General features: G+C 44.1%; 1 protein-coding gene across 2 annotated transcripts in view; it reads left to right on the top strand.

Annotated features, from left to right (window-relative positions):
* Positions 1-1,419: 1,419 nt before the first annotated feature.
* Positions 1,420-14,009, top strand: part of PELI1 (pellino E3 ubiquitin protein ligase 1) — a 77,185-nt gene continuing 64,595 nt past the window's right edge. The window contains exons 1-2 of one of the 2 annotated variants that reach the window (XM_019500835.2): positions 1,420-1,578; positions 8,628-8,696. The gene's annotated coding sequence lies outside the window, so the exon portion shown is untranslated. The remainder of the gene's footprint in view (positions 1,579-8,627; positions 8,697-14,009) is intronic. The other variant, XM_006264912.4, reaches the window with a different exon arrangement.

The following is a 14,009-nucleotide window of genomic DNA, read 5'->3' as shown; positions in this document are numbered from 1 at the left end:
CCGATTTCTTTCCTGACTTCTTCCAGTATATCATTCTCTGCCTCACCACTGAGTGCTCAGCCTATGCAACACTGAAGTGCATGGCAGGAACCTAAGGGCCAAGCCTAATATTCTTCTGTGTATACATCCACTTAAGAATCGACAATACGTGCACACAGTCCTTACATTTACTTGCTTTTCCTTTGATTCAAAGAGAATATCTTAATGGGTTGCCTCAACCAGGATGAAAATCCTAGCATGGATCAGCTTTCTGCTCACTGTGCAGCTACAAGATGAGGAGAGTTGTAGGACTTCTTAGGCTGCAGCTCTGTGGGATGCACATCGTGCCTCTGAATAGCTCTGATTCACTGGATGAGGAGGAAACTAGAAAATCTAATGCTAATAGTTTGTATTTCTACCGGGCCTTTCATCCAGGGATCTCAATGCTGCAAAATTTATCAGTCAAGCATCGTGATAACCCTGTGAGGCAGGTGAGTGTTATTTCCAGGTACCATGAACTGTGGACTGGAAAGGTAAAATTGGCTGACTGCCATGCTGGGCTGTTTTCTCTGGGCTTGTCCATAATTTAGCAAAACAACTCTTCCATGGATTCCCACAGCATCATCACATGACAACGGTTGCCTCACAGCACTTCCTCCTCTCTGTGACTATTACATCCCAGCTGTGTCAGAAGCTAGAAAGTCTGACTGATGTTTCTAGCTCTGCCTCACACGCCTGGCGTGACTTAGGGCCAGTCAGCAACACACACCCTCCAGCCCTTCCTCAGTTTCCCAATGTGCAGTATGCTGCCGAAGACAGACAGATACACAGGCTGCCCAAAAACAAGGCCTTTATTTGGAGGAATACATGTGAGCAGTATGAAAACACATAAAAAGAAATGCAAAACTCTCAAACTCTTGGTTCAGAGATGATACCTTTTATTCAACCAACTAAGAAATCGCAAAAAAAATTATCTTAGTTGGTCGAATAAAAGATATCATCTTTGAACCAAGGCCTTTTGCGGTCTCTTTTATGGGCCCAACTGAGCTAGGAGGCAGGCTCACTGGACAGCGCGGCCTGAACGCTTTGTCCGGCAGCTCTCCTGAGGAGAAGCACTTTCAACATCTGGCCAGCTCCAAACCGAGTGCTTCACGGGAGGGGGGCAGGGGTGTGGGACCACTCCCAGCCCCTTTGGCGCCAGCTGTGTCTCAGCAGGGGGGTCTCTGGCAGCCAGAAGTGAGGCGGGAACTACGCGCAAACCAAAGGCAAGACAGAGCGGGAAGGGGCGCGGCGCTGGGAGCGAGGTGACAGGGAAGGGGGCGTGGCTGGAAGCCCCTTGGTCGACTACAGATCCCAGGCTCCCGGGGGGGCGGGGCGCTTTGCCGTGACGTCAGCCTGCCCGCCCCCTTCCCTATGCCAGCTCCTCCCCCTTCCCCCCCACGCCCCACACTGCTCCTGCCTCCCGGCGGCGCGAGGCTGAGGCAGCCGTTACGGCAGTTGCCCAGCGGCATCGCCGGCCCCTCGGCTGGGACACGCGCACACGTACAGCCCGGCACGGCTGCTGCGGGGATCCGACACAACACGGATCTCATCGCTCCGGTGAGCAGCGCAGCGCGCGCGTGTCCGTGTGTGTGTGTGTGTGTGTCTGTGTCTGTGTCTGTGTACGGGGTGGCGGGTAGGGGCCGACGCTGAACTCTGACTTCATTTCCTTTAGCAGCTGAAAGCCGTGCCCGCAGCCTGCGCCGAGGCCGCACAACAAAACAAAGGCCGGCCCGGCCCGGCCCTCACCTGCGCCCCTCGGGCTGGCCGTATGGCCGCGCCGGCAGGCGGTCCCCGTCCCCTCCCGGCCGAGAAGTGCCGGCCTCTATTGTCTGCTCAGCATTGATTCCGCCTTCGAGCTGCGTTCAGTGCCCCGCCAGATGTCTCCTGCCTCCCCCCGGCTCACAATCCCTCCTTCAGCCCAACTTTCCCCTAAACAACCTGGCTTCCCTCCTCCCCCATCGCATGCAACTGCAGGGAGGCATGAGGGAGGTGGGGGAAGGCATTTAAAAGGCAGGGGAGAGAGAAACAAGAACGCCATTTGCCCCTAGCATTTTTTTATTATTATTTATTTTTGGAGATGGGGTTGGGGGTTTTTTTCTTAGATTTAGAGCTCTTTTTGTGAGGGAGTGGTTGGCCATTTTTGACAAATTGTTTAATTTGGAGAACTCACAGCTCCCTCTTCGTTGCACGCAACTCCAGATCTGTCCTGGCTGGATCTCTGAAAGGTACTCTCTCAGGTGTGCTTATGGAGGTTGTAGTTTAGCTGGAGTTGGGGAGGGGGGTGCCTTTTTATTTTTTTTTCATGTTGCTTTTCCCCACCAGATGCCTGTTTGGGCTTGTGACTGACCTTTTAAAATCACAGAGGATGAGGGTTGGAAGGGACCTCAGGAGGTCATCTAGTCCAGCCCCCTACTCAAAGCAGTAGCAGTCCCAGTGATATGATCCTTTGTAGCATTTGTAAATGTCATTGATAATAGGCTGAACTCCAGGGTTTCCTTTTGAACAGATTCCTCCCCCTTCCTCCTAATTTTCATTTTTCAGGGAAATGAGAGATGGAAAGGGAGAAAAGCTATTTCCTGTTTCTATTTTGTAACACTTCATATTTACAAAGAAAATCTAATGACCTGTTGGTGATGTGCTCTTCAGCATTTGTTGTGTCAGAGAACGAAAGCTTGCAGTGTGACTGAATGTTTAGACCGAAATGTTTGTGGAAAGTGCTTAGTGAGCATTGTAATGCTTAGTAAGCTCAGAAATAACATGAGGATATCTTTCTCTTTGGGTTAAACGTTAGCGTCTGTGTGACTGAGCTAGCTGAGATCAAAATAAGTACCGAGTTTCCAAATTAAAGCAAGTAGTTTAGTCTTCTCATAATCCTGGTATTTTGGAAAACCATAATACAGTTCAGTATATGTATGATGTTCTCTGCTGTCAGGAAGCCCAGAACCAGAAACAAACAGTCAATAGTTGTAGGGACAGGGGAGCACAGCATCTGCCTGAAGGCAAAAGCATTTGTACCTTCCTTTCATGAGCAGCAAATTCAGTATTACTGTTGCTTTTTTTTAAAATTGAAGAATAAAAGTCTCCTTAAGTTATGTGCTGCGTTCTCACTTTCTTTTTATCTTGAAAAGTAAAACTCTCTGGTCCCTCTGTTAGCCATCCACTCCCTGTTCTTTGGATCAATAGTGATGCTTTGGCTAAGGCAAGGGTGGGCAAAATGCGGCTTGGGAACTGGATGTGGCCTGGCAGGCCATTCTATCTGGCTCGTGGGGCCCCTAAAAAATTTAGAAAATTAATATTAATCTGCCCTGGGTTGCCTGTCATGCGGCCCTCGATGGCTTGCCGAAACTCAGTAAGCGGCCCTCTACTCAAAATAAGTAATTGCCCGCCCCTGGGCTAAGGGGATGGTCAGAAATCAAATCCACCTTCAGATACTCATTTGTTAGAAAGGAGTAAAGCATTGTTTTAAAGTTTAAAACTTTTGCATCATATTAACAGTTAGGAAGCAGTTGTTCTTGCTTTGTTCTGTAAAGAGACTTGCTGGGCATTGTGAAATCTATCGTTCAGATCACGGTAGTTCTCTGTAAAGAGAGTTAACAGGCCAGCTTGTTTTCTTCAATCTTTCCTTCATTAGTCTCTAGACTAAGAACTGCACTAACAGTCTAAGGAAATGACAGCAAAGAGACACTGCAGGAACTAGGTCAAGCCTTGCTAAATACCATTGAGGCAGTTACAGTGGGGAAAAAGTGAGCACATTTCCATCTGATCTAGTTTCTGTTTCCTTTCAGTTCTGTGTGTCGTAAGATATGTTGGTTGGTATATTATATGCTGTTACAGGAGACCCTTTGCTTCACCAAAATGTATTTTGTGTTTTCAGTTCAGTAAATTCATGTTGTCTGAATGGTGATGAAGTTGAGACTTTGGTGGGGGGGCGGGTTTGACCCTGATCCAGTGAGGTGCCAAACACCCATGGTTTCCATCAAATTTATGTGGAGTTGAGGGTGATCCCCACTTCTCAGAAAATATGTCTGTAGGATTGGACCCTACACTCCTGTATTTTACCTCTTATCACTAGGTTCTGATATAGTAAATGGGCAACAGGGAATACTGGACAGATTGGCATGCCACACTTGTATTTTTCATTCTCCCTTAAAATTAAGTTTGTTGTTATCCATATTTGTTTCAGTAAACCTTCCTCAACACAAACTGCTTTCAAACAATATTCCTAGTTTGTAATGTGCTTAGTATGGATACATTCACAGAATTTGAAACATCTTGAAAACTTGAGGAGTGAAATGTTTTATGTGACAGGACAGAAATGAGTCCTAATGCTTCAAATGCCCTTATAAAAGTTGAACCTTAGCCTGTTGCCACTTTCCCATTTAAAAGCAGTAAAGGTTATGTGTTTCCATCAGCTTGCTAGTAGAAAGATGATGGTCTTGAACTGAAATCATGGTTTGCTCAGAAAAAGCATATTGTAGATGGTTTGAAAGTGTGTGTGTGTGTGTGTGTGTTTGTTTTATATATATATATATATATATATATATATACACACACACACACACACACACACACACTTTCAAAAATGCTTTATGCTCTAATCAGTCTCCTTGAAAGTATCTCATACCATTGTCATTCTGGCCATTTTCCTTTTCGTCTGGAAGTCAAGTCACTAGAGTACAACTCTTGCCCTGTGAAGAAGTGAGCCTTTAGAAGTTGTTCTCTTGGGATTACATAATATGTTTATTTATGGAAAGTCCTGCCAAGCCTCAGTTTCCATCATCTTTTAAAGTCCCATCAAAACTTTAATTAAGAAATCAAAGTGGAGAGGGCAGTAACCTCCCACAAAATCCAATGTGTTCAATTGATTTTCAGTAGTGCAATCATAGGAACAGAAGTGGTGTAAATGGAGAAGGTGATGGCATTCTTATGCCAATGCCAAAGTTTACCTGCATTTATACCCGTGACTTCTAAACGCATCCTATAACCAATATGTAGGATATGACTGGCTTTCTGAGGATGAGCTTCATGGGACAATTCCTCGTTAGCTTGAGTGAACAGAGGACCCTTCCTGCAAACAGGCATTGAAGGTGCCCATGACAATGTGACTAGACCATCTCAAGGCCACTGCAGAAAGTTCTTTTTTTTTTATTATCTTGGATAGGAACTCTGTGCTGCAGGTACATGACCACTGTACTGATACCAGTTGCTTTAATCCTATCGTTGTGTTGCTTATTAGGCGAACATGTTATCTGATATACTTTGGGGACAGGAGAGCACTTAAATGTAGGGCTGAAGATGAACACTGCTTTTCTAGTTGCTTGTTTCTGCCTGTGTGGAGGCATTTTCAGATCAACAGGATCTGGGTCTCTGTTTTTCTGGAGTATAGTAAGCTAACTTATTGCCTGCTGACCTTGGCAGAATGAACTGAAATACAGAGTCACTGTTTGCTAGCTCCCTATCACTCTCAGAAGAGACATCAATGTGTTGTCAGTATGTCTGATAAAAACGTAACGTTCTTGGACCAAACCCAAGCCTAGTTTTACACCTGGCAATTTTTTTCCTGAACAAAGGGATTAAGTGATTAAATCTCTGCAGTACCCCACCACTCCTGGCTACTGTTTTGCCACCTTGTGGTAGCTTATTCAACCTCCTAAGCTACCTTAAAGTGATAGTGTAAAGCACGGCTGTCCACTGTCTGAGTGGCCAGGGCTTCCCCTTCCTGCCAGTGTGCAGACTCCTTGGGAGCCCACAGGCCACGATGCCTGTCTCCCAAGAGCAGGAGTAGGAAACAGAAGATGGAACCAAACTCACTATCATAGTCTGTAAGTACATATGAGGAGAAGAAATCTGGTAATAAAAGGCTCTTTAGGTCAGCCTATTCTACAGATGTTTGCCAGCATAACTATGTCAGCCAGAGGCATGGAGTAAAGTCAAGCCTGCTGGCTCACATAGCTATGTTGGCAAACTGCTGGTCTTGGCTTAGTTATGTTGCAAGAAGAGTTCCTTTTTTTTTTGTCAGTTTACTTTACTTTATGTTGTTCAAAGAACTGGTGTAGCTATGCTGGCAGAAAAACTCCTTATGGCCACATAGTTTTGTAGTGTAGACAAGCCCTTAGCAGAAAAAAGTCCAAATTGATCCAGTTACTGGAAGTTGGAGCCAAATAAATGTATTCTAGAAGTAAGGTTCAAAATAGTAATGGTAGAAGGTGGCCTTTAGAGCATCCTACCAATGGATGTTGTGCTTTCTTCATCCAGCAAGCTTTTAATCAGGATTGGCTATTTCTCTAAAATACATTCCCTAGATCAGCCAATAAATAGACTTTATGAAAAAGTAGCTTGGGGAGACATTATGCTCTGTATTATGCAGGAGGTCAGATTAGATGGTCACAATGTCTCCTTTTGACCTTAAAATCTATGGCTCCATAATTAATTCAAATTTTCCCTATAAGTAACTGAGCCTAAATGGATTATGGCCTTCCCTGTGAACTGATTCATCCCCTTGAATGAATAGTTACTTTTAAGTATGCAGTACATTTGCAATTATAACCTTCATCTTTGGAAAAAATCTTTACCAGCATTTAAAAATCTACTCTCCTTCTCTTTACCCCTTGGTAATGTCCCTAAGTTACAGAGGAAAGAAAGAGATGGGTGGAAAGAATAAGGGTCTGTTTCTTTTCCATTTGTCATTCATAAGAGCAAAATGAGGCCTGAGTCAATTGCCCAGGGCCATCCATTAAATTAATTCCAGGACCAGCATTAGACCTGTAGAGTATTCTGCTTCCTTACTTTTCATACAGAAAATACCAGTCTGTTGTAGGCTGTACCTTTTGCACCATTTTCATGATTTTTCTCTGCTCTAATTAATTGATGTTCAGTAAATGCAATAATCAGCAGTGTTAAATATGTAGTGAAGTAGTAGCTTTATAGCCTTTCCATTCAAGATAGTAGCAAACTTGTCCAAGAGCTGCTTCATTCCAAAACAAGTCATAAATGACAGAGAAACAGCCTTTCAAGAACTCTTAGGGAAGGGTCTTGGGATTTTTTTTCTTCTTCTTCAAAGCGTTAATGCACATTTGGATTCTCTTTCCATGTTGATCACTGCTCCTACATATCTATGATGCCATCTTAATATTCTTTCTACTTGCCTGATGCTTTTATATTTTACTATGATATTTATATGATGAAGAGTATTGGCTTAATGAGGCCTTAAAACTAAGTTCAACTGGAAAAATAAGTAGCTGTTCGTTTTCATTGTGTAGGTAAATTATACATTTGGTACGAGGTTAGGAGAAAAATAAAGTGCATCACACATGGAGGCTTAATATAAAGTCATTCACTTCCTTTCAGAAAACTTGTAGCTCATTTTCCTTCTGTAATGGACCTCCTGGGATAAGTTGCTAATTCTAAAAATATGTCAGTTCTGCTCTTTCCCACCATCCACTTTTTTCCCCTTCTTCATTTGGCTTTAGTTTGCTTTTCCCTGAGCTGCTTTAAATACTCTGAGGAAGGCTTAACCATGGTAGGAAATAAATGCATGTTGTGGTTGCTTCACTACACTATTTCAGTGTATAATCAAAGAAGATGTTACATTTAAACAGTGATGTGTGTGAGTGTACAGTCTGTTTAGGGCAGTAGACATTAGTATCTCAAAGTGAGGTATACTTTTTGTTCACTTAGCATACTGACTGTGAATGATATTCTTGGTATTCTTCAGCTTTACGTCTGTTTGAGGTGTGGGAGAATATTGTCAAAACAAAAAGTCAGGCTTGACATGAACAAGATTTTCTGTCCATGACTTATGGAAATGCAAAGCTTTCTTTTATGTATGCAAAACAAGCATCCAATGAAACATTTCTGTTACTTCATTATTCATGATTCAAACTCCTATAGGAATGCCTCTTTCATTCCACAGGAATCCATGAGATTCCCCCCTCTCTCCCCACCCATGTGATTGTTACATAGGTTATCCATCATAATTGCATTTACCTTCCTGTCCCTGGTGGCATGTCTTATGTGGTTGATTGAGTAGCAGATTGCTGGGCTTGAGCCCAGCATGCCTACCCGTACCTCTTCTCACGTGCAGTCCATAACTGAGGGAATTTTGCATAACTGAGGGAATCAGTTGCATAAAAATCAACTGTCCTCTTCTAAATAAAGGAGGCATTGCTTTTTTCAGGAACAGATATTTTCAGTTTATTTCTTATGTTAGAAATACAATATTTTGTCTTCCAGCAAAAGTTGAATATATGGAAATTCTTGAGGGCTACTCAGCTTTTAGTCATGCATGAAAAAGAGAAAGAATAATAGTCAAACAATGTAAAATGGCATCTTGGCACTTGGAACTCAAACACCTGGTGTACATTTGGGAGGCAAATATTTGCTAGTCACCCAGGTCCCTTCAGTTAAAGGCTAAGCATTTCAGCTCCAGTTCTCTGATCCACCAGGGAGATCTATGGGTGAGAACAGTGGAGATAATATTCATGATGCTTGAAAGTAAAATCTTTTGGGTCTTATCTTATGCAAGTGTGAGCCATTGTATTTTTGATAATTAGGGGTGCACCGGTAGAGATTTTCTTGGCTGATACCGATAGCTGTTTCTTCACCAGGTATATCGGCTGATACTCATCCGATAACCGATTTACAGGAGCACGGCCTGGCAGCGTGCAGAGGAGCAGGTAAGTCTGGGGAGGTAAAGAGTATGGGGGAGAGAAGTGGTGTGTATGTGTAGGGGGGTGCAGATCGAGAGCCGCACGGTGAGGGAGGGAGTGGGGTAGTGGCTAGAGCTGGGGCTGGGGGTGCAGCCCAGCAAGGGCAGTGAATAGGATACCAGGGCAGAGAGCGGGATGGAGCTGCGGGCAGCTCTTCCAGGGATCAGTGTCCTGGCACTTAAAAATGGCAGCAGTGGCACTTGAACTAAAGCTCATCAAGTAAAGTGCTGCTGCCACCATTTTTAAGTGCAGGGACACTTTTAGAAGTGGAGCCAAGTGGGGCAAGGGCAGATGCAGGTTGCCCACTGCAGGCAGAGGGATGTGCACCCTGCTGCCCTTTGCCCCGGGAGCCGTGCGCTGGCTGTGCCATGTCCCAAGCCTGCCCAGCAGTGGGATGCACAACTTGCTGTCCCTGCTGCCGCTAGGCAGTCAGGGGGGTGCAAGGCCAGTGCACAGCTCCCAGGGCAAAAGACAGCAAGGCAGACAGCCCTGAGCCCACAGCAGGCAGCCCACATCCACCCAGTGCACAAATCTGGGGGAGCACATGCCTCCCGTGGGGTTGCGCATAGCAGTGGGAAGCCGCACCGACCCCCACCTACGCGTCCTGGACGAGCTGCCTGTGGCTCCATCCCACTCCCTGCCCCAGCATCTCATTCACTGCCCTGGTTGTGCAGTGCCCCCTGCCCCTTTCTCTCCCTTACTGTGGGGGACCCCTTCCCTTCCCCAGAATTACCTGCAGGGTGCTGCTCTGCATGCTGCTGGGCTGCGTTCCTGGTCATGTGCAGCTATGCCAGGAGGCATATTGTATTTATCAGTAGATTATTGGCTACACCAGCCAAAAAAAACCGATAGGCAATAATGCTAATTTTCCTTTTATCGGTCCTAATCCGATATGGCACCGATTATATTGGTGCACCTCTATTGATGATTGTCATTTTTCCATCCTAGACCATACAGGGGTTCAAAAATAATATTCAGTAAGAGAATGGGCCCTTAGCAACTTCATCCTTTCCCTTTCCAAGTAGTAATATTTTGGCAGGTTTCATAAAAAAATGCTTCAATTTTTAAGATAAAGACTGTACCTTGTATATAGTCTGTCTGTGCATATCCTCATATTTAGTTAATACATAATCTTATGCTGTTCACTTCATACTCTGGAGCCAGTACAACAAGTTTATATATGGTACAGAATAATAAAATCATAGAAAATTAGGGTTGGAAGGGACCTTGGGAGGTTTAGTTCAACCCCCCCCCCCCCCCCCCCCTGCTCAAAGCAGGGCCTTCCCTAACTATATCATTCCAGCTAGGGCATTGTGAAGCCAGGCCTTAAAAACCTCCAAGGATGGAGGATTCTACCACTTCTCCAGGTAACCCGTTCCAGTGTTTCACCATCCTCCTAGTGAGAGTTTTTCCTGATATCTAACCTAAACTTCCCTTGCTGCATTTTGAGACCATTTCTCTTTCTTCTGTCATCTGCCACCAAGGAACAGTCCAGCTCCATCCTCTCTTCAGGTAGTTGAAGGCTGCTATCAAATCCTCCCTCAGTCTTCTCTTCTGCAGATTAAATAAGCCCAGTTCCCTCAGCCTCTCCTTGAAAGTCATGTGCCCCAGCCCCTGAACCATTTTCGTTGCCCTTCACTGGACTCTCTCCAACTTGTTAGAATGTTAGAATCTGCATTAAAATCTTAATTTAATTCTTGATCACTCTCCCTGTGTTTTGCTGGTGGTTCTAGGTCCAGTACAACCAAGTCATCAGTTAGTGAGCCAGATTCTGCGAGGCTACAACTCAGCTTGTGCTTTCATTGCAATAATTTTTATAGTTTTGTTTTATTCTCCTGATGGCCCATGTCAATTTTTGTAAACATCCCTTTAATACTTAAATGATTGATTAGAAGCTCTCTCCTCTTTTGGGCAGATCTAGTTGGGGATGATTGTGCTTTGAGCAGGGGGTTGGACTTGGATGACTTCCTGAGGACACTTTCAACCATAATTTTCTGTGATTGTAAAATACTGTTACAGGAGAACTGATCCATTTTGGGTATGGCACAAACTCTTAACCAAAGGTATGGGTTGACAAAGTGTTTGCCTTATTTTTGGTTTGAGCATTTGGATGTCACATAGCATAAAATTAGGTGCAAGTGAGGAAGTTGTATTGTAGTGGTTGACTGCCCCAACAGACTGAAGTGGACGAGAGTTGGGTCAGTTCTTGCAAATAGATGGATGAGTGGGTGGCTTTATACATACACCTAAGTAAAATCACTTTCATGTCTCCTTTTGGTTAGTTTCACTAATTCTGCTCATAGGTTTCTGAGCAGCAGATGTGGCACAGAATAGTACTTTGTAAATTTCCTGTGGTTGCTGAGGAAAGCTATAGGAAGCCTATAGATAACTTCAGCAAATGTGTTCTAGGTGCTGCACCGCTGTTTCAGGCTCTTTGCCAATATTTGTGGTTTCATAATAATTTTTCTTATTTGAAAAACATTTTCTCTCCACCTACTGCTTTTTGAAGGACCCACACAATCAGCAGGGGAAAGCCCTGATTATACAAGAGGAAAAATAAAACAGAAATATTTTCCTCTGAACTTTGAGTTACTGCAACTTTGCTTTACAGATCAACTCTTTTTTTTCTTTTCTTTGTTTTAAACCTTTTAAGTAGTGGGTCCTTCCATCTCTGAACAGCAGGAGAGAGAGGAGCCTGTTCCAAGAAGATAAGGAGTGAATTTTTGCCTTTTCTTTCAGGTGGTAAAGGTTGGGTGAAGGGAATCTAGGAAACATGTATAAGTGATATGGGCGCTTTGCCTTTTCTATCTTCCAGCAACAACTGTGAGCTTTAGTAGATGCCTTGTATACTTTTCAGTCCCCTACAACTCACAGGGATGGACACTGATATCCATTGAAGCCTGCAACGATCAACTTGTCTGCTCCCTCTTAATATCTCCCAGAAGCAAGATAATCCAGAAAACAGTGGTGTTATGACTTCCTTTAATTGTGGGTTATGACCCTTATATTGGCCGCTTCTTAGTGTATGGATGCTCAAACTGTGAATCCGTGGGAATTATGGGAGGCATTATATTCCCTGACTTGACACAAACCATGTAGCATCCTAATGAAATAAAATGAAATAAGGAGAAAACACCACCCATATGACAAGCAAGTATTTTAGCTCCATTTTACAGATAGGGAAACAGAGGTGCAGAGAAGCTAACTGATTTGTGCTCATTATTTATCAAAAAAACAAAGTGGGGGCATGAGAATAATGTCCTCATGAGATATTCAATTTCATAATGTTTTGAAACTGTTATAGAAATGCAAATCATAGTCCTTTACAGCTCTAAGATGTGTAATCTAATGAGATACCAACTAAATATGAGGTTGGATATGTGGACTGATAAGGCACTAGAACTGGGAATCTTAAGTCCAAGCTTGCTCTCCCTGTTTCTTCTCAACACAATACTAGACAGTTGTTGTGGTCTTTGTAAGTGATGGCATGAGCAAGGGGCAGGTTAAATGTTGTCACTGAGCTTCTGTGGAGTATCTGCCTGACATTCAGGAAAAAAGAACTGTGTTTGTAATGTGGTGAAGTTTAACATCTGTTCATAACCTTTGTAATGATGGTAATGGATTATAAAATGACAGGCGTTGATTCTCTGCCAATCAGCATGTATTCAGTTCAGCATTTCATAAAGCCTGCCAATTATCCTTAATACAATCATGCCCTCAGAAAGATCACCTTGATTTAATTTGTTTAAATGCATCGAGTGGAAACAGAATGAGGTACTCTGTTCCTTAAAGCCAAAGTGCTGTATTTCTAGCTCTTGGCAGATACTGTCCACAAGTACTTCATGTTCCACTGGGTTTACGCCAGTTTTAATGTACTGTGTGTACTGAAAGCAGCAAAACCAGACTTTCTTTAATTTGGGGCTTTACAACTAGCATTGATTTTTCATAGAGCTGCTCCGTCCTAATTGCTATCATTTTAACTTCGTTTTCTTGAAGGACTTTGGGAACAAGCCTTAATTAATGCTAGTTATTGCAGTTGATATGCTTGGGCATGTACAGTAGGTTTTCCTTGCAAGTTGTGTTTGGCCTCTTATCTAGTTTTAGCTCAAGATCCCAACCAAATACGTTTATGCCTGGGCTCTCTCACACTTTGAATCTGAGTTTACTTGGCCAGATTGGCCGTGTCCAGATGAAAGTGGCTGTGTGGTATATGGTGCTGCAGACACGTTTGCAGTGCCACATACCACATGTTCAGCTGTTCCCCATGCTGCAAAGAGAACAACAACAAAAAGCGGAGTGGTGTACATGGGGACAGCACATGCCAGTCAAAACCAGAACCTGGCTGGCTGGAGCCACACTCCACCTGCCAGCCAGGCTCTACACAGCAGGATAGCTGCTGCTGTAGCCCCAGCTTAGGCTGCTGGGGCCAGCCCAGTGCTAGCCACAGTTTCTCCCACCCCACCGCGGGGTAACCTGCTGCATGCCAGACAGTACATGGCACAGGCATTCCCCAGGGACAGCTAGTGGTGGCACAAGGTGTGCCACTGCTCGTTATCCCTGGGGAAACAAATGTCCACACTCATGTGGATGCAGCCCTTGGGGTATAGTTTTGAGCTCAGGTTTTACTTTTAAGGCAGGCTCTGTTTTGCAGTGAGGGTGTGACTGAAGCCCTGACAACTATGCTCAGGTTTCCATTGTCCTTCACTGCCATCCCGTAACTCCCTGTCTGTTTCCCTTCTGGTGCATAGGAAGGGAGAGGCTAGGTAGAAGTTACCTACTGGTCTGTGTGTGCCCAGCTGGCAGAGGATTAAGCCCATGGTGTTGGCTTAAGGAGTAAGGGTTGTAGGCCTAGGTCCCAAGAGTTGCCCTTGGAGTGCACCAGGATTCTATGCTGGGAGGCAGTTTTAATGAGCTGACTAACAAAGCTGGAAGAGTAGGATCTGGCACTAATGTCAATGGACAGTTTTAGCCTTTAGACCAGTTTTCATGGTTATTAGCTTGCAAAATAATTTTGAGAAGTTAGTTGTGTGGACTGCCCCCAAAAAGGAGTTGTTGCTGCTGCAAAGCTTAGGAACCGAGTAGGTTGTCAACGATTCAGTTTGCTGCTTCTCCTCTCATCTCCTAATTTGAAACCTCCTTCAGAGCATGTAGTTGTCCTGAGTCATAGGTTTCCAAACATTCCAGAACTTTAACACTGTAATTGTCATGTGGAAAAGCTTATCAGAGATGAGTGAAAACTGCAGAATGAGAGTTGAGGAATCTTTGTGGCTCTGCTGCAGT

The sequence above is a fragment of the Alligator mississippiensis genome, chromosome 1 (assembly GCF_030867095.1).
Source record: "Alligator mississippiensis isolate rAllMis1 chromosome 1, rAllMis1, whole genome shotgun sequence".
Taxonomy (NCBI): domain Eukaryota; kingdom Metazoa; phylum Chordata; order Crocodylia; family Alligatoridae; genus Alligator; species Alligator mississippiensis.
This window is presented reverse-complemented; position numbering and strand designations above follow the sequence as displayed.